This window comes from Canis aureus, chromosome 16 (assembly GCF_053574225.1).
Source record: "Canis aureus isolate CA01 chromosome 16, VMU_Caureus_v.1.0, whole genome shotgun sequence".
NCBI classification, from domain to species: Eukaryota; Metazoa; Chordata; class Mammalia; order Carnivora; family Canidae; genus Canis; species Canis aureus.
In genome coordinates, this window is record NC_135626.1 from 51,781,303 (window position 1) to 51,800,736 (window position 19,434).

At 51.5% G+C, this 19,434-nt stretch overlaps 2 long non-coding RNA genes across 4 annotated transcripts; both read left to right on the plus strand.

Moving 5' to 3' along the window:
* The first annotated feature begins 407 nt into the window (after nt 1-407).
* LOC144286906 (uncharacterized) lies at nt 408-1,892 on the plus strand. 3 transcript variants are annotated; one of them, XR_013354855.1, is made up of 2 exons: nt 408-852; nt 1,419-1,892. It is a non-coding gene; the product is annotated as an uncharacterized LOC144286906 (long non-coding RNA). The 3 variants fall into 3 exon arrangements; XR_013354856.1 differs by having other exon boundaries at nt 1,613-1,892; XR_013354857.1 differs by having other exon boundaries at nt 408-709.
* Nucleotides 1,893-4,033: 2,141 nt separating this feature from the next.
* Nucleotides 4,034-7,419, plus strand: LOC144286909 (uncharacterized). Its single transcript, XR_013354860.1, has 3 exons — nt 4,034-5,215; nt 5,470-5,535; nt 5,678-7,419. It is a non-coding gene; the product is annotated as an uncharacterized LOC144286909 (long non-coding RNA).
* Nucleotides 7,420-19,434: the final 12,015 nt, after the last annotated feature.

A 19,434-nucleotide genomic window follows, 5' to 3' on the forward strand; every position in this document is an offset into this window, starting at 1 on the left:
TTTTGTTTTGTTTTTTAGCAAAGGCAGAGCCAGTATCTGAACTGGGGCAAGTCGACCTCGAGAGCCCCTGCTGATCTCACTACTTCATTCTGCAGCTTCAAAGACGTTCTTTAAGCCACGTGGCCTACTTCCCCCTGCAATGACTGGTGGCCCCGTGGCCAACATGTTATGGTAACTTCAGCATGTAGAGAACAGATCTTGATCTAGGAGGAAAAGTGCATCTCTCCAACAGAGAAAAGATATTCAAGACGTATTCCGTACGGGGGCTATAGCTCAGAAGGTAGTGCTATGGGGAAGTGCTTTATTTTACTATTATTATTATTTTTTTTTCTTTTTTTAAGATCAAGGCATTGCTGCAAAGGCTGCCGTGTCATAGAAGAGAGAGGAGTAAGAGAATATGAAGCAGACCATGAGTAACACCAAACAACGGTTAGCGATCACATATGTTCCGAGATCGGAATGCCCTGAGAGACTCTTTGTGACTCAAGCGTTCGGAGAAGGCGTCACAAAGAAAGCAGGACTTCAATCAGGCTTCAGAGGTGGAACTGATTCCAATCAGCACAAAAGGAGGAAAGAGAATGAGCAGAACAAAGGCAAGGGTGCAGAAGTGAGAATCAGCGTGCCAGGTTGACGGGCACACAGGAGAGCACACTGGATGAATCGTAGGATTCATTTATTCAGAGCAGAAAGGGGCAGGGGACCGAAAAAGGTGGTTTGCATGGGATTGGGGGAAGATTTCAACTATACCCAAGGAATTCCAATCAGTCTTGTAGGACATAGGAGCCACCAGAGGCCGAGTGCAGGAGAGATGAAAGTGGTCATTTCAGTAGAGGACACACTGGACAAGAGCAGGTGAGGCGAGGGGTCAGTTAGAAGTCCTCCCAATAAACCCACCAGGACCAAGAGCCTCTGTAGGTGGTACCAACAGAAATCAGCCGACGAGCCCTACCAACTCCTCCTGGGTACCCTTTCTGTGCTCAGTTGGACAGGAAACCATGTCGGGAGGCTGAGAGAAAAGAAAGGGTTGAATTTCACTTTTTATTTTATTTTTTAAAAAGATTTTATTTACTTGACAGAGAGAGAGAGAGAGCACAAGTAGACAGAGGGAGAGGGAGCAGCAGACTCCATGCTGGGCAGATGTGGGGCTCGACCCCAGGACCCTGAGATCGTGACCCCAGCCAAAGGCAGACACTTAACGGACTGAGCCACCCAGGTGCCCCCCACTTCTTATTTTATAATCCCATAACCAGAAGAATGATGGCACGACTGCTAATTAAAAACAAAAACCAACAAAAAACACATTGAGGAAGGGGAGTTTAGCTATCGTATCTTCCAGGTAGAAATGTTAAGGGAACAGTAAAAGCTAATTGGAGAGTCACCGCTGTGGTTCAGAGACAATCTCTGATTGTCATTCTCAGATACAAAATGAGAGCTTTCCCATCAGACGGCTTTCGGGAGACCAGCATCCGTGACTTCCATGCTAACCGTGAGGTTGGGGGCTTGAACCTTAACACTATGCTCCTGTTGAGGCCCCTAGCCCTGAATTTAGGCTGGCCCTGAGACTTGCTTTAACCAACATAATGTGTCAGAAGTAATGTTGTGCTGGTTCCAGGCCGAAGTCCTAAGAAGATCCGTTACCCTACTGGAGGGATTATGTGGAGAGACCACGCGGAGAAAGAGAAGCCCTGAAATGATAAAGAAACAGAGAAAGGCCCAGTGTCCCAGGATCCCGGGGTCCCCACCTGAGCTCAGCCCGGGCCCACTCTCCAGCTGAATGAAGCTTCCTGAGTAACCACCACCGACCAGACAAGCCGAAGAACTGCCGGGCCAAGCCCAGCTCAGATTCCAGAATCATTAACAAATAAAAGAGTCGCTGTTGCTGCTTTAAGTCACTAAGGTTTGGGGTGGTTTGTTACGCGGCAATAGATAGCCACACCAGAGTGCCCCGCTGGTGCACGCGAAGCTCCGTGGTGCATGCTTAAGGTGCATGCTTATCGTGAGTGATGCGAAGCGTGAACCTAAACAGCAACACGGAATCACAGCCATCTACAAACTACTGGTGCCCAGGCTTTGCATATACTTGGCACCTGTGTACGCATTTGTAAAATGGATGCATAGCAATCAGTCCGATTTTAATAGATGCTAGAGAAGCGGGTCCAAAGCTTACTTATTCCTGCAAACCTTCCTAGGAACTTGTAGCCTGCAACATCAGGAAATGTTCTCGCCAATCCATCCGCCTGTCATCCCCGAGGCTCCTGAAGCCTGTTTCCTCTTACCCATTTGGATGGATAACAGCTGGTCACTGTCCCCACGTCCACCGACGTGGCCCCGTCCTCGGCTTAACCGAGTTCTCTTTTCATCAGGAAAGAAGGCTAACTGCATTTTGACTTCCACAAACTGATTTTCTGAACCCTTTCTGGGGCGGCACTGTTTAACAAGAAAGATCCTGGGGATCTTGTGGAAGTGCAGTTTCTGCTTCAGGAGGTCTGGGCTGGGGCCTGAGAGTCTGCATTTTTAGCAAGTCCCAACTAGATACCACCGCTGGCGATCCAAGGGCCACACTTTGCATGGCCCTCTTGTGTGGTAGAGGAGGAGAATGAAGTACAGAGAGAAGGTTCTATTTCTATCAGCAACTTGAGGCCCCCAGTCCAGACTGCACGTTCCCCAGGGAAGTGTTAGCTGGAAACCAGTGTGAGCCATCAGGGCAGGCCTTTCCTCGCCACAGAACACTGGTCTGGAAGCAGGTACTTCCTGGCCACCTAAGGAAAACCCTGATGCATTGGAATCAGACCCAGAGCTTATGAAATGCAGATCCCCAGGCTTTCCCGCTAGAGACTGACTCAGGGACTCTGGCACGGGGCTCCGGAAACTCCATGGGAGATTCTGATGCCAAACTGAGTTGGGGATTATTCATCCAGACTACTTGTGAGGCGGCGACCCCCAGAAAGTAAGACACAAAATGATTTGCTAGCCAATACTTATTAGGGGGCTTCTATGTTCCAGGCACTGTTCTTTTTTTCCTTTTTTTTTTAAGATTTTTATTTATTCATGAGAGACACAGAGAGAGAGGCAGAGACGCAGGCAGAGGCAGAAGCAGGCTCCCTAAAAAAAAAAATAAAATAAAAAAAATAAAAAAAATAAAAAGAAGAAGCAGGCTCCCTGTGGGGAGCCTGACGTGGGACTCAATCCCCTGAGGATCATGACCTGAGCCAAAGGCCGACACCCAGCCGCTGAGCCACCCAGGTGTCCCCCCACCCCAGGGACTGTTCTGATTTAAGTTGACACCAAATGATCCAAACCCCACCACAAGTCTATCTAGGAAGTACTATCATTCTTCCCATTTTACAGAAGGTAAAACGAAGGCTTGGAGCAGCTGTGTAACACGGCAAAAGCCACTCTCTTAGCAAAGGGGCTGAGCCAGGATTAGAACCCAAGTCCTTAACTCAAGTCTACATCGTAACCACCATGCTCCAGTCCTCTGATCTACAGCAAAAGTAAGCTCCTTGAAAAAAAAAAAAAAAAAAAAAAACCAAGGGTAAAAAAATGTTTGATCAACTGGGAGCTATGTCTCCTCCAAGGAGAAGTCACACACCACTAGCGCTCAAGAATATCAACACGTGTTCCTCGCGAGAGGAATGGTAGGAGATGATCTGAATCCAATGTGGTAAATCCTGAGTTCAAAGCAAACTAAAGAGATTTCTTCCTGTAGAGCTTCCCCGGCAACCGTGAGCACATTAATATCCAAGGGTGGAAGGCGCCTGTTGCGACACTCTCCAGACGCATCGACCACAGAATCCCTTTGTCCAAGAGCATCTCGAGGTAGGATGAGGATGCCAGGGACACCGCCTCCCCCCCTTTGGGGACCGTGGGCCCAGAACGGTGCTTTTCAGAGTGTAGCACGCAGGGGAAGCACCTGGAGACCCTGATAAAAGGCAGGTTCTCATTCACCAGGTCTGGGTGGGGCCCGAGAGTCTGCATTTCCAGCAAGCTCCCAGCTGATGCTGAGGCTGAATCACACTTGCCCCCAACAAGACCTGGAACAGGACGCTGGCTGGCTCTGCTCTGCGCTGCCTCCGCAGACAAGCCTTACTCCATCCAGCTCGTCCGCCCCATGAGGACACTCCTGATGGCAGATTTCGAGAGGGCCCGGCCACCGTGTGTCTCCCCAAATCCCACACGTGGAACTGGTCCACCCCCTGCAAGTTTCACCACAGCCCCTGGGGTTAAGGGGGGGGGGGATCCAGACTTTCTAGAGAGGCATCTGCCCCAGGGTCTGCACCCCAGCAGCCCTCCTCCCTGTCTGTCCACACACATCATACCCCTGCCCAGGCCTCGCGGAGAGCCCTCCTTCTGCAGGTGAGGTCCACTTGTCAGGGAGCTCACTCCCCCGCTGCCCCCAGGGCTGCTGGGGTCCCGCTGCAGGGAAGGAAGAGGAGGTAAAAGGAGGATAAGCAGAGAGCGAGGAGGCCCCGTGAGGTCTTGTGACCGACTGGGCCTCCTGGTGCCGCCGAGGTGGCAGTGCCAACGCGCACTGCTGAAATCCTTGGCCTGGCTCCGAAGCAAACTCCCAATCCAAACAGGCCCTAGTGTGCCTCCGAACAGACTGTGTAAATAAGGGGGGGGTGGGGAGGGAGGGGAAAAAAAAACCCCAACTGGCCACAGATCCCGCTTTCAAACACGTTGAAACAAAATAATCCCTCTCACTCCCTCCTGCTCCCTCTTTTTATTTTTATTTTTATTTTTTTTATTTTTTAAATTTCCACTGGTGCCGAGGCCTCAGTGGAGCCTGGCTGGCGGCGTGTTAGAGCCTGCAGCCTACCTGTCCTGCATAGGAATGAAGCCTGGAGGAGTTACATGATATGCCCGCGCTGCAGGCCCAAGGACTACAGCTACCGCATTCAGAGTCCAGGAAACAGAGAAAAAGCTGTTCTCGGAGCTCCGCTGGGAAGGGACCTGGAGGGGAGGGGGGTCAGGAGGGTGGGGGTGTGCAAGTCAGCAGGGGGAGCGAGCTGCATGAGAGCCAGTCCCATTAACCTGGCTTTGACCAGGGTGGCCCTGCCTCCAAACTGCAGACCCCCAAAGCAGGGAACGGACCCCACAGAACGGAGCTGGCAATACAAAGCCCTTGAGGAGCTCATCCAGGCCAGCCTCTCCCTCCCCAAGGGCTCTCTGAACTCCCAAGTGTGTGCACAGACAAGGGGGCAACTTGCTTGTGGTTTGTTGCTGGTTTTGTATTCGGTTTTGAACTTTCTAATGGCAGGGCGGGGCGGGAGGAGCGGGAGGGGGGCCGGAGGGGGGGCATGAGTCATCTTGCAGATGAGAACCCATCTCCCCCTCTCTGCAAGTTGAAACAATTGAGTTGTCTCTCCTGGTTCTTGCCAACGTCTCTTACTCAATCTTGGATCAAAAGGGCGGTGGGGAGGGAGGCCGGGAACGGGAATCCAGACAGTTCTGTGCCTCTGACATCAGGCCCAGCTGTTGGAAGCGCGCTGAGGATATGTGACCCAGAAGGGGAGCCGGGACCGGCTTGGCAAAGTGGGTGAAGAACACTGCAGAGGGCGACCCAGATCTGGGGGAGCCAGCGGGGACGGTCCCGTCCTGGGGGAAGGGGCGGCCTCCGGGGTGACCTCTCCGGGTCACAGCCACTCACCATGTCCCTCCTCACTCGTGTTCTTAGAATCAGGGCTGGGACTGTAGCCTGTGCACAGGCTAATCGCCTGTAGGCATTTCACTGCGATTATTTACAATCGTCGCTACTCAGAAGAGACGAGACTCAGCCGGGTGAGCCCAATAGCCTGCGGCTCGGCAGGAAGAGAAGTCTAGGTCCCACGTCCAAGAATATCAGCAAATCCTCATGAAGCATCCGTTGTTGTAACGCAATTGAAAAAGCCCTGGTTTGAGGAGCCCGTCTGACACGACCCAGGTCTGCGGGCAGAGCCAACGCCACGCCCATTGTGGGATCCAGGCTGCCTTTTCAAAATGAAAAAAGGGGAAAAAAAAATCCCTTACACATGAATCTCCATTTACCATGTGTTCATTTGGCGTGTTCGTTTGGTCTGCACTCGTAGACTCTATGCCGAACACAGAGGAGAGCCCAGAAAAATCAGACAGGGCGATCCCAGCTTTTAAGGTGTGTCTGCCTTTTGCTAGGGGGAGAGCCCAGTGACCCACCAGAGCGCGGTGGCTCTTGTCGCTTCCGAGGTGCACCTGTGAACATAAGGAGACTACGAGCAGGCCCTCCCGGCGTGGCATTCTGCACCGGGCACATGCTGAGGGCCTTCTAGGCAGGGGTTCTGGGCCCCACAACCGCCTTGTGAGGTGGAAACCCCTACTATCCCATTGCACAGGGGAGCACATGGAGGCTCTGAGGCTCAGCCCACATGCAGGGTCACAGGGGTGGCAGGTGACAGTGTGCGGCTGAAGGCACTTCCTTCCCGTGACCTCTCACAGCACCGGAAGTCAAGGCGCTCCCAGACAGAGCTCCAGAGGAATAGGCAGCAGGCCTTACATGCCTCCACACCACCCTCGGCCTCTAGGTTAGCACCGGGAACAGGAGATCCTGAGACCGTGTTTGCTGAATACATGGATAAAAACTTGCAAGGCGGGGGTGGCACCTGGGTGGCTCAGTGGTTGAGCATCTACCTTTGCCTCAGGTCGTGATCCCAGGGTCCTGGGATCGAGTCCCACATCAGGCTCCCCACAGGAGCTTATGTCTGTGCTTCTCTCTCTGTCTCTCTCATGAATAAATAAAATCTTAAAAAAAAAGAAAAACTTGTAAGAGGGAAAAGGCTACTCTATCCCTTTATTCAGATATTTATTGAGCATCTACTATGTGTCTCTCCCTTGGCTGTACATGGGGATCCAGCTGAGCTGAGAATGCTCAGGTCTTGGGCTCGGTCTGGTGACAAGGGTGCTGCTAGAGCCTCAGGAACAAGCTGTGCCTGCACAAATCCCCAAGGGGGGCCTACTGGGCTTCCCAGCACTGGGAATCTGGTAGGGACACATGCCCTACCGTGAGGGTAGGGGAGAGAACGGATCTACGAGAGAGACAGGATATAATCAGAAAGCTCTAATTTGCTAAGAGAAAGGAAGGCTCCTGAGGTCCCCAGAGGTCAAACCAGAGGTAAGCTGGCTCGTCGTGCTTCTTCGTGGAAGGCTCCCTCTTCCCACCATGACAACCTGCTCTGTGTCCAAGCAGAGGTGACACCCCTAACACACAGTGAGGACACAAGGTCCACCCTCCCACCCACCAATATGGCTAACCCGCTCAAGAGTGACCGCTCTGCATGCAAAAGAGGGGAGAAGCCACTGGAACATTTGTAGGCAGTCGCTGGGAGTGCAAAAGCGTGCGGGTGCGTAGGGAAGAGGGCTGATGGTTTCTTACAGAACCAAACTGGTAGCTATGCTATGACCCCTCAATTCTACTCCTAGTGACTTCCCCGAGAGGAAGACGTGTGTCCGCGAGAAGCCGTGTTCAAGAAAGTCCACAGCAACTTAATTCAGTGCAGCCGGAAACTGGAATCGAGGCAGGTGCCCATGGATAGGACAGTGGATAAACCATGGGTTAGTCAGTCAGCAGAGCCATGTGCAGCAGCAGAGCCACCAAGCCTAGGTGCACAACAATGGGACGAATCTCAGAGACGTCATGCAGAGTCCAAGAGTCGTCACACGATGGAATACCTATATAGGGCCTGACTCTGGCAAAACTAATCCAGACAGAAAAATAAAATCAGAAGAACTGATTAGTGCCACTATTATGGCTCTATCTATGGGGGTGGGGACGGACTTTGGCAAAGGCCACGTGGGAACGCGCTGGGCGCCGGGAGCATCCACACCCTGGGGACCCTCGAGGTGTGTGCAGCACCGTACACGCCGATGGTGCCTTCGAGGAAGCAGAAGGCCCGCAACCAATTACTGGCTTCTAGTTCAAGATACGCAAGCTGTGCTCTGGGAGGGAACTGACGTCTGCAGCTTACTCTGAATGGATCAAAGCAAAGGGGACAGAGAAACGCGTGGACATCAGGCTGGCTGTGTGATAAACTGAGTCCGGCAGAGGTCAATCACGGAATCGGGGTGGCGGGTGTGTGGGCGCTCGCTGCAAAATGCTTTCAATTTTTATGTATGTCTATAAATTTCCACAATAAAATAGGGGGCGTGGGGGGGGGTAAAACTGGAAGGCCACCCCGAAACTGCTCCATGTGACCAGCAAGCGGACCTGGTGGGTTTTCAGAGCTGCGGGCACAGACCCTTACAGATTCAGGAGGCTCCGGAGAGAGAGGAGGGGAGCAGAAAGCTTCTGAGGGCTCAGGGCTGGACCCAGGGCCTCCCAAGGCAGAGCTTCACTCTACACAGTCCGGGTCAGGACCAGTCACGGCGGCCTGGGTCTGCAGTCACCCCGTGCAAGGTGCAATTTCCTGTTCCTCGGGATGAAGCACCTCTTGGACTTGGAATTCCTCACCCTAAATAGCGTTAGGGTGAGTTACGTGTAAAATGAATCAGAAACAAGTGGATTAAGTTTCTCAGCACACATAGGGGCTTCAAGAACAAAATAGAAAGGGAGCGGGGTCTCTGTTTCCACCCGTGCACAAAACCACCGTTCAGGAGAAATACTTGATTGATTGGCTGATCGCAGTCCGGTAAACCAAGGGCTTCTGGGGGCCTCCCCCCCTTTAATATGCAAACGACTGTGAAAAATATTTCTCCTCCTGGAAAGCAGAGGGGAAAGGAAATGCTTTGAAGCCCTCCTGGTTATTTAGTTATTTTTTTCAAAGGTAAGGCGGTATATTTTTATCCAGTATTAAATAAACATTTTTGAAATGGTATGTTCAAAGCGCTCAAGCCTCTGATGTTGGTTTGGGATGTTTTTTGTTTTGTGTTGTGGGGGCCGAGGGAGGATGGTGCTGCTCTCTTGCCAAATGTTCTAGAATCATGGAACATTAGACCCAGGAAGCCTGAGTGGCCAGGATGCTATTGCGGAGGAGACCGCAGCTCCGACGGGCTCTGGGGACCCGGCTCGAGAGGTAAGCAGTGACCCGGCGTGGTGGACGCCGGTGGTGGCCTGGCTTCTGGGGCCATGTGCAGAGCGTTCTGGTCTCCGCAGGGAATCGCCAGCTCTGGCTCTGAGCTGACGATCCTGGGGCCACCCTTCCTGGACATGTGAGTTTATAGGAATCGGTCTCCGCTAGGAATGATGGCAATGGCCATCTCCCCGGAGACACGCAGACACTCCACTAGTGCTTAGAGGTAAGGTAGGGTGAGGACATGGGAAGTCAATGAACCTTTATGAGAGAGTCGGGGCTCAGGAAAACAAAATCACACCTCTGAAGGATTTTTCTCAACTGGCCTAATTTAGACACAACATATACAAACACAACCCACAAAGATTATTTGGGCACAGAGCACGGGACAGTGGGATGGGAAGCATAATCATGGTCCTCAAATACTTAATGTTTGAGTAACAGCCCATAAATTCTTACTAAGTGAATTAACAAATAAATATAACGCACACTCGTCTATCACAGAAGTGGTAACGATTAGCATATAATCTTTCAGAAGGGATAGATTAGAGTAAAAAACAGCCAACACCATCAGCCGTCAGGGGCAGGGTCCCCTAGGGGACTGTGGCCTCCACTGTTAGTAATACTGTATGGACTTGGTTAGCTTTTGCCCATGGCCTTAAGAGAACAGAGTTATTAACCCCATTTTCTAGATTTAAGAAAACATTTTTTCAAAAAAGAGCAAAGGCTGTGCTCCGGGTCATGACATATCTTGCCTGCCTGGCTGTGCCCAGAAGAGTGAACTAGGGGCACCTGGGTGGCCTTAGTTGGTTGGGCGTCTGAGTCTCGGTTTTGGCTCAGGTCGTGATCTCAAAGTCATGAGATGGAGTCCAGCATCGGGCGGGGAGTCTGCTTGAGATTCACTCCCTCTCCCTCTGTCCCTCCCTGGCCCCACATGAGTGCATGTGCGTGCTCTCTCTCTCTCTCTCTCTCTCTCTCTCTCTCTCTCCCTCTTTCTCTCTCTAAAATAATAAATAAATCTTAAAAAAAAAGAGTGAACTAAAACCCTTACCCCAAAGTCTAATGGAGAGAGAGAGAGAGAGAGAGAGGCAATAATGCCAAAACAATAACAACAAAATTATATTGTGTTCTACTTTCTTTCCCCAAAGGGAATAAGCTTCCCTGATTTTTTTTGACATAAAATAATTCTCATCACAAAGTAGAAAATTAAAATCACCTATAATCACAGCACTCAGAGGTAATCTGTTCATCTTGTGTTAAAAATCCTTCCAAAAATTTTAAGTGTGCTCTTACGCTTTAAAAAACAAACAAAAACAACCTTTCATTTGGAGTAATACTAGATTCACAGACAAGTTGCAAAGATAGTACAGAGTACCTGTAGGCCCTTCACGCAGGGAAGAGCAAACGTCATGGGTATTTTATGTAACTACAGCACTTATGTCAAAAATAAGAAATTCAAAAAAAAAACTAAGAAATTCACATGGACATAATACTGTGAACTATGGCTTTCATGTCGGTTATCCCAGTTTTTCAACTGTCTTTGTTCTGTTTCAGGACCTAGTCTGGTGTACCATGCTATAGAGCTCAGAGTTTGCAAACAGATTTTTTTCACTGAACAGCACGCATCATGACGTATTTCGAAGTCAACAAAGAGAAATCTATAGCATTATTTTCAGTAGCTTCCTAGCACATATTCCACTCAACGGAGGGCCGATCCCCCCTCCCCTCAAAGGCTACTCCCATTTGCTTTTGGTTTCCTGCTGTTCCATAAATGCGAAAGCGCAAACCCATGCTGGGCATGTCTGATGATGGCCTCAGAATAAATTTCTAGAGGTGCACAGAGAGGGTGTCAAGGAGTGTGTCCTTCAAGGTGTTTCATCCATGTCGCCACACTCTCCTGCAGAAAGCCTGAGCCCATATGCCTTATCACCTTGTCACTTTAAATTCATTTGGACAATAAAAGATTCTTCTACACCTTACAGAGAAAACCATGGGACTGGAAAGAGTTAATGGACCCTCGGGATAGGCATTCCCCCCTCACACCGAAAACCAGACTCATCATTTCAAAGAGCCACTCAGAAATTAAACCTTCATTCCCTTTGGCTCAAGCTACTCCCACTCTCCCCTCTCCGGGTCTGACAGAGAGAGGGATCTTGGGATCTTTGGCATTTCAATCATGGAATTGCTTTTGGGGTGCAGGAGCAACCCCCACTGGGTTTAATTTCCTTCTCATCTCTCTGTAGTGTCTACAGGAGCTCCTGAAGCAAAGCCTGAGCAGGCCTGGGTAGTAATGCATGCAACAGGAAGGACAAAAGGATTTGGTAGTCAGCAAAGCTGTATGCCTTGTATTTTATTTTTATTTTTATTTTTTTAATGGTGCAAGAAATAGGGGGAGGGGTGGAGATTGCAAAATGGCCTGCATATCTAGCCCCGGCTGGGCTCTCAGTGAGCCGGACCAGGAACCTGCCCAGCATGCTAACTGGAGCCATCGTCTCCCTTTCCAAAAGAAGCCCATATTTTATTTTGAGACTCCTGTTCTTTGATGCAAAAACACTTTGTCCTCATGCTTTGCACTGTAAAATGTTATATATTTGAGAAGCCTGGAAAAGAGGGTGGCAGGGAAGGTTTAGAGAAACGGAGCCAGACCCCATGCTGGGGAATTCTTAAGTGCCATCCTGGCCTGCAAAAAAAGAAAAAAAAAAAGAAAGAAAGAAAAAGAAAAAACAAGCTACTGGTCAGAGGGAATGCTCTTCCATGCCAAGCTCAGCTTGAATTAATACACAACACAACCTCTTAAAGGGGGAAACGCTGCTTTCAACTCAGAGCTTCTTCGCCTCAACGCAACTGATTCTAAACGACAGGAAGTTCAGAATATTCTGGGAGGAAAAGGGGCTGCAACATGAGATACTTTCTTCCCCCCAATGTTTGCAATCTTGTCGCTCTGCTCAAGGCCACACCTTCAGGTCAGGAGGGATCAAGTCTTTGCGGCAAAGGATGCCAGTTCATTTCCCCGAGAACAATGCCCAAGGTCTCCCGCTTGTCAGCTCCCTGGGGCCTCTGTGGTCTGGTTGTGTGGCTGCTAAAACCCATTTCGCTTTTGAATTCTGCCCAGAAACTACAGAAGGATCTTCCCAGGGAAGAGAAAAATCTAATTGGTTAAAGGGATGTAGGAGCTGCCCAGAAGAAACCACCCCCTCCCACCCACCCTTTCCGTACAGGGTCCCCTGGCTGTTAGGGAGGTGAGGTGGGATCTGGTTGCAAGGAAGGAGAAAACAAAAAAACAAAAAACAGGCTTTAAGATGAAGAGGACACTTTCCCTTGTTAGCTGATAAAATACTATAGTAATTCAATAGGAGCAGGGAAGCGCACAGAGACCTAAGCCTTCAAAGCCAAGGCCCCATTATCCAGAGTGTGTCTTCCAGGGCGAATGAAGCCAGCACGTTACTGCTAAGGGAGCCTTGTCCGGCCAATTTGGAAATCTCTGACATTAGGTGACTCAACCTATCAACCTTACATTAAAACCCAAGCCACGACAAGATCAGACCTTGGATTTCTAACTGCCTGGGTGTACGTACGTGTGCCTTATCACGGAGCTGGAGTTTGTGAAGTGACCGCACATTAACCAGGGCCCTGAGCTGTAAGCAATACCCCTCAGTGTTGTGTGTGTTTGTTTTCTTTTAATTGTAAAGAGTTATGCATGCTCTGCAAGCACAAACTGTAAAGAGGGAGGATCCATGGACAGACCTTCGTACTGTAAATAAAACATGCTGCTGGAATCAAATAAAACTTGCAGCAAATTAGGCCTGACATTTAGGAATAACCAGGGTGTTACTGTGCTACATACAACTCCAGCATAAAAGACAAACCTCCTACAAGAGGTGACTCAAAGTCAGCTCTGGTGTGGCATTGGGGGGAGCGGGGGTTGCGGAGGGCGGGAGTGGGAGGGAATGGGGGAGAGCAGAGAACTCACTCTAAGTCCCTCTAGAGACTGGATTACAGAGGCTTTAGCCAGGACTCCAGCTCGGGCAGCCTGGATTCAGAATGCCACCCCGGGGGCTGTGTCACAGGATAAACAAAACCACATGACTCCTTCTCTCAGGGTTTTGATTCCAGCCTCAGTAGGTAGCATGCTGAAGCCCACAGAGTTGGCCAGGGAGTGCCGGCTGGAAGGAAGGGGGTGGAGGACCTCAGACCCCTCCTGCCCCAAGTCACCAGGTCAGAGAACCCGGGGGGGGGGGGGGGGGGGGGGGGGGGGCGGGTAATCCAAGGTCAGCAGGGCCCTTCCTCCTTTAAAGATGCTTTAAAGTTGCTTTCATATCACCTATAATCCCTCCAAGTCTGTATGCCCTTGCCTTTAAAGCAAACGTCTGTAGGGACTCTAGAACGTCTTCAGGACCTCAGAACTTGGTCTGGTTGTTCCATCCAGTGTACGGTTGACTTTCCAAGCCAGATCAATCACAGGAATGTGTGGAGTTATATATATGGACACGGGCTTCCAGAACACCCACCCCTGTCTCCCTTCACCTACTCTCAGGTTCCACTGCTCCCCACCACCCTCGCCCTGCCTGGCCTCGAGGAAGATGCGCCACTTCCCATATGCCAGCGCAGAAAGATCAGATGGCAATGTGGAACACAGGCCCCTTCAGGAGAGGAAATACAGGGGCAGCCAGAAGCCATCAAGTGGCAGCAGTGTTCAGTGCTCCCCGCATCCAGGCGGAGGGGAACAAGGAAGAAAGTGAAGTTGGGGGCAGGGGTCCTAATCCCAAGGCTGACTCTCAGTCTGTCCCTGCCTCTCGACCCTTCCAGAAGACAAGAGGAGTGATCTAACTCTGGGGTCCCTCTCATCAGCCCTCCTCACTGGGCCTACCCAGAGGTGGGCAGTGAGGGAGACAGAAGGGAAAGGCACGGCACCCCTGGATTGGCCACCCGAGCCTCTGGGCTACAGCAAAGAGCTGGTGCGAAGATCACAGCTAAGCCCCCCACGCCTGTCTCAAGACAGAGGTGAACTGGGCCACCCATGCTCAGAGGGCCTGACTCCACCTGTGCCCAGCCTAGGCAGGAGCTGGGGTCCACCACATGGCAGAAAGGCTGACTGCGGGGGCTCCGGGATCATTCATTTATGCTGGAAGATTCTGATACACTCGGACCCTCTCCCTTCCCTCATCCTGCTTGATTCCAGAGAAACCCCAGAGTGCTGCTGCTACTCTAGGCGGGGTCTCTTTAAGCAGCCACTGCCAACGCTGTGGGGGATTCATGGTGACTCAGCCCTGGCCCCGGAGAAGCTGGAGCCACTATCGCTCAGCCAGGATATGGCTGCAAGCCCACGAGCTGCTGCGAGGAGACAAAGCCATTCTCTGGAGCCTTCTAAAGCACCCTCCCTTCAGTTTGACAGGCATATTGCAGCCCCAGCCACGCTCCCCAAGTGGACATTCAAAGGCTGGCTGTGGTCTCTTGATGGCTTGAAGGCAAGACAATCGCCTGCCTCGGCCCCAGAAGGGAAGGCAGGCAGCCGCTGGGAAAGGCAGACGGGGGTCTCCGCTTCTGGGCCCCTCTTGTTTAAGGCAGCTCATCTGAGCGTGGATGGAGTTCTGCTTGTTTTCTCCTCAAGAGGCAGGGACGGGGAAGGAACCAGCAAAGCGAGGGTAGGGAGCCTAGCACAAAGGTGGCCCCAGAAAGTTCAGGAGCCCCGCTCAGATGGCGACTGGCCTCTTTCCACCCGTTTCCAAGCAACACAACACGAAATCCACTGGAACGTTATCACCGAGCCGGTGAACTGGAAGGCACTGGGGGTCACTGGGGCTCACACCCCCACAGCACAGCGCCTAGAGGGCTCAGACACGGGGAGAAGAAGACACAGCCTCTGCCCAGAACCCAACGGCCCAGGAAGCTCCTTTTAGAGCTAATGAAGAAAATGAGGTCCAGTCTCTCGAAGGCAAGATGTTGTGATGGCCTGAGCCCCAGGCCTGTCCTTCCCATTTCATGGATCCCTGATGTGAGTAGTTTCGGGGCCTCCAGGTAAGCACTCACAGCCAGGGTCAGCCTCAGGAAGCCGTGGCAAGTCTACCTGAACCCAACCTGCTGACATACACGTTACGTCCTCCAGCTCAGCTCTCCGCTTACTATCTTCCTTAAGATGCCAGGGCAAACGCCCAGCAATTGTAGCTCATTTCTCCCCCAAGACAGAAATTCCCTTCGCCGGTCTTTATCGGTCTCCCCAGGACCACTCTCTAATTAGATCTGAAATAATTTCATCCCACGGGCTGGGCATCAAGCACTACCCTCCCAGTTGTGCAAATCTGCATGCGTACACGAGTCACGGTGCTCCCAACCAGATCTCAGGGATATTTTAGGAAAGGCGATTTGCATTAAAAATGAAAATCCAGGGATCCCTGGGTGGCACAGCGGTTTAGCGCCTGCCTTTGGCCCAGGGCGCGATCCTGGAGACCCGGGATCGAATCCCAGGTCGGGCTCCCGGTGCATGGAGCCTGCTTCTCCCTCTGCCTGTGTCTCTGCTTCTCTCTCTCTCTCTCTCTCTCTGTGTGACTATCATAAATAAATAAAAATTTTTAAAAAATGAAAATCCAGGGGCACCTGGGTGGCTCAGTAGTTGAGCGTCTGCCTTTGGCTCAAGGTGTGATCCCAGGGTCCTGGGATCGAGTCCCGCATTGGGCTCCTTGCATGGTACCTGCTTCTCCTTCTGCCTATGTTTCTGGCTCTCTTTGTGTCTCTCATGAATAAATAAAGTAAAAGATTAAAAAAAAATAGAAAATCCACTGAACAGCAAAGAGAGGTGACGTCAATTAGATCTCAATAAATCTGAGTTTATTGATATAAACCTGAGTTTAGGGATCCCTGGGTGGCGCAGCGGTTTGGCGCCTGCCTTTGGCCCAGGGCGCGATCCTGGAGACCCGGGATCGAATCCCACGTCGGGCTCCCTGTGCATGGAGCCTGCTTCTCCCTCTGCCTGTGTCTCTGCCTCTCTCTCTCTCTCTCTCTGTATGACTATCATAAGTAAATAAAAAAAAAAAATTAAAAAAAAAAAAAATAAATAAACCTGAGTTTAGAAAAGGTCTACAGAATAAATAAATAAATAATAACTAACTAAATAATAAAATAAAAAAAAAGAAAACAAAAGGTCTACAGGTTCATCCTTCCCAGAGAAAAAAATGAACACACATACACATACAATTAGGGAGAAAATAAGAAGGAAATCAAGCACCTCTTTGCTTGATTGAAATGTGAATGAAAAATCAAAAGCTCCCAAGAAGGCCTTCTGAGGAGCCTGCAGCTAGAACCCTGACCTATTTCTGCTCAGGTCTCCTGAAAGGCCCACGGAGCGCCAGCCAAGAATCAGGTGCCGTGCAAGGAGCATCCACGCCCTCTGCTCCTATCACAAGACACACACACAGGCTGAGGGCAAATGATTCACAGACGTGGGACCAAACCAAGAGGTTTCACAACAGCCAAGAAACAGAACCACCAATGCGCCCGCCGACATCCCCGCAGCCTGCCTCGCACAGTCACCTAGTAGGTGTTCAAGAAACTTCACAGGATTCCACTGGCCCCGTGTCAGGCTGCCATGTGAGGGACCGGGCGCTCGGGCAGCATCTCGACTCTCCCACACTTTCCGCAGGCCCTCCGTGTCACGTGTGATTAATGAGCGCCATGTCACCAACGTCCCAGGGGTCAGCCTACTGGAATGGAAACACGAATGAGTCGGGAATGGCCTTAGAATGGAGGAATTCCAAAAACGGTGAAGCGAGAGAAAAAAAAAAAAATGGGGACATTTTGTTTTGTTGCTGACTTGAATAGGAGCAAGGTTTTCTCCTTGTCACAGGCCAAGCCATGACCCGGGTTTAGAGCTTTTCAGAATCCTGAAAACCGACAAACGCACCCAATTAAGTGCTGCCCCAAAGCCCTGTGCACTTTCTAGAAGCCGCCAGAAGTCTAGAATGGCAGAGGTTGATGTGGGGTGGGGTACTGATTAATTTATCCTGGATTTTATTAACAATAACCAATTACTGTACATGTCCTAAATGTCAAGCACTACACTCGGTGTAAAGTGATTTATGGCCAGTGCCGCATGCAATCACCATGTAATCATCATAGCCCCAAAGGAAAGGCATTGTCATCCCTATTTTACAGGTGGAAAAACTGAGCTCATGCGGCTAAGAGATGACATAGGGAAGACGCACATGCCCGGCTGACGCTGAAGCCCACACCCCTAACGTCGTTCCCCTGACTGATGAAAAAGCTGGGGCTCTTCCGTGCAACGTCCTGCGCTCACTGCCCCGAGAGGGAACTGGTCCCAGGACCCATCGGATTCCTGATCCAGAGGATGAAAAGAGAGTAGCACTTGGCTGGGATCGCGAGGATGGAGGCTGCTCGAGAGAGGTCCCCGTTTGCACGGTCTTCTCCATGCCCTGGGTGAGCTCCGGACTCGCCTCGGCCCAGCCACACAGGGAGGGAAGGCCCCGTGGCCTCACTAAAAGTCCCAACGGCCCCCCCAAGTAGACAGCGAACAGCTCTGGTGGGAAGGCCCCGGGATGGAGAGATCAGAGGCTCGAGGCGGCCACGAACAGGACCCAGAGGTTTCCCAGCAACTGTCCCACTGTCCCTTGAGGCAGTCCTCCCACCCTGAGCAGAAGACAAAAGTCAATCTCCAGGACCTCGAGAACCTCAGGCTAGGGGAAGCAGCCAGCCACAAAAGGCCACGGATTGTGTGACCCTCTTTCCATGAAACCTGCAACAGCAACGGGAAAGGAGATGAGCAGTAGCCAGGGGCTCCTGGTGGGAGGGAGGCATGGAGAATTACTACCTAACGGGTACGGGGTTTCCTTCTGGGGAAAGGGGTGGGGTGGGTTCCACAAGTTCTGGAACTAGATGGTGGTGAGGGTTGCACAACTCTGTGAACAAATGCACCTGATGCCACTGAGCTGTGCGCTTCAAAATGACTACAACGATACATTTCACGTTCTACGTATTTTCCCGTAACATCATCATCAACAACAAGTGACTCTCCAAAGGATCCTTGAATTTATTCACCACAGCGGGAGACCAAACCATGGGGGCCGGGGATTGGCCTGGAGGAGACTCAGACCTGGATGTTCCCCGAAGCCCCTCAAAGGTATAAACTCGGGGCTCAAGGAGAGGCTGGGGCGGACAGAGAGCGGAGGAGGAGGGGTGTCAGGCCGCCAAGCAGAGGGCTGGCTCGGCTGGGAGGCAACGTGGGGGACCGGGCAGTCTCCCCCAGGCTGGGGCCCACCCGGCGGGCATCCTGGCTCCCTGCTCGGGGCTGGGGGCCCGGTGTCCTCGGTCTGCATCACAGTCAACAGCAATCTACCCGCACCGGGCAAACCGGGCAGCGGTAAGTGGCGGAACTCCGACAATATTTAATGACTTCGGGGGGTGGGGAGGCTTTGCAGGGTGGAGGGGCAGCGAGCAAAGGAGCCAGAGAGCAAGCAGGCCACTCCAGGGGAAATTCCGGGGGGGGAGATAAAAGGGGGCTGTAAAGCAATTTTGACAGGTTAACAGACAGGTAATATTCCAACGGTGTTTACTTAACCAGGCTAGCGCTCCATGCGGCAGCGATTAAGCCGAGGCACGGGAGCCTCAGCAACCAAGGGCTTCAGTGAAACAAAGATCTAGTCAGAGAAAACCAAATAACGGCCAGTCAGATGCTGGGCCTCCCCCCGCCCCAGCTCGGAAGCCACGGGAGATGCTTCCTGGAGATCAATCTGGAGAGATAGCATCCAGCGGGATGTGCTGCAGGGGCTGCCACCGGGGGCAGAGGGCCTGGCTTCTGACGCCTCCGTGGGAAGGGCGGGGCGCAGGCGACGGGGCCCAGATGCCTGTCCTCCCTCCCACTTCAAACCAGACCAGTTCTGCAGTCTCCTGGTCCTCGAAAGACAGCTCCCTGGTCCCACCCACTGTCCCAGGGCCCCAGCCAGCACTGAAACTCAGGCCGGCTCCCAAACCCCAAATACCGCCCCCCCCCCCCCAGCCTTCAAAGGCCCCTGCGCCTCCTTATCTCCTCGCTGTAATCCATGGGGTAAGTTCCCTAACCTCCCTGGGCCTCGATTTCCTCATCTGTCGAATGGGACAGTAGTTTCCCACAAAGCCATGTAACGAATGCATTACTTTATCATCAATCCTGTGTTAATGTAGTTAATGCAAATATTAGTAATGTTTAATACATCATTAAATAACTACGAGGAATCAATAAACAACACAAGGGTTACATGAAGCACACTGCCGAGATCACAGTAGGTACTTGATACATTTTTTTTTAAAGATTTTATTTATTGATTCGTGAGAGATGTAGAGAGAGAGGCAGAGACAGAGGCAGAGGGAGAAGCAGGCTCCCTGCAGGCAGCCCGACGTGGGACTCGATCCCAGGTCTCCAGGATCACGCCCT